Raw genomic sequence first — 298 nt, 5'->3', positions numbered from 1 at the left:
GGGGTGCATCCTGAGGCAGCGGAGGGAGGGCCGGGGCCGGGCCACGAGGACTTCAGGCCGCGGATCGTTCCCTACTACAGAGACCCCAGCAAGCCCTACAAGAAGGTGCTCAGGTAAAACCGCTGTGTTTGGCCGGGCTTTCCTGCAGGGACGATGGGACGTGGGTGGGGGTGTGCAGCGCTGAACCTCCCAGCGAGCTGAGGGGTTCACTGCGCAATGTGGTGTGTGAAAGATCTTGTGTGGTAACAGCCCGGTGTGGCGGGGTCATGGGTGGGGGTGTTGCCTGGGAGGGGTGCGC

General features: G+C 64.8%; 1 protein-coding gene across 1 annotated transcript in view; it reads left to right on the top strand.

Moving 5' to 3' along the window:
- The first annotated feature begins 15 nt into the window (after positions 1–15).
- The window catches only part of CHPF2 (chondroitin polymerizing factor 2), a 3,513-nt gene continuing 3,230 nt past the window's right edge, over positions 16–298 (top strand). Inside the window, exon 1 of the mRNA XM_010194452.1 lies at positions 16–113. The gene's annotated coding sequence lies outside the window, so the exon portion shown is untranslated. The remainder of the gene's footprint in view (positions 114–298) is intronic.

The sequence above is a fragment of the Mesitornis unicolor genome, unplaced genomic scaffold (genome assembly GCF_000695765.1).
Source record: "Mesitornis unicolor isolate BGI_N332 unplaced genomic scaffold, ASM69576v1 scaffold28021, whole genome shotgun sequence".
Taxonomy (NCBI): domain Eukaryota; kingdom Metazoa; phylum Chordata; class Aves; order Mesitornithiformes; family Mesitornithidae; genus Mesitornis; species Mesitornis unicolor.
The sequence above is the reverse complement of the archived record's forward strand: the minus strand, read 5'-3'. Positions and strand labels throughout refer to the sequence as shown.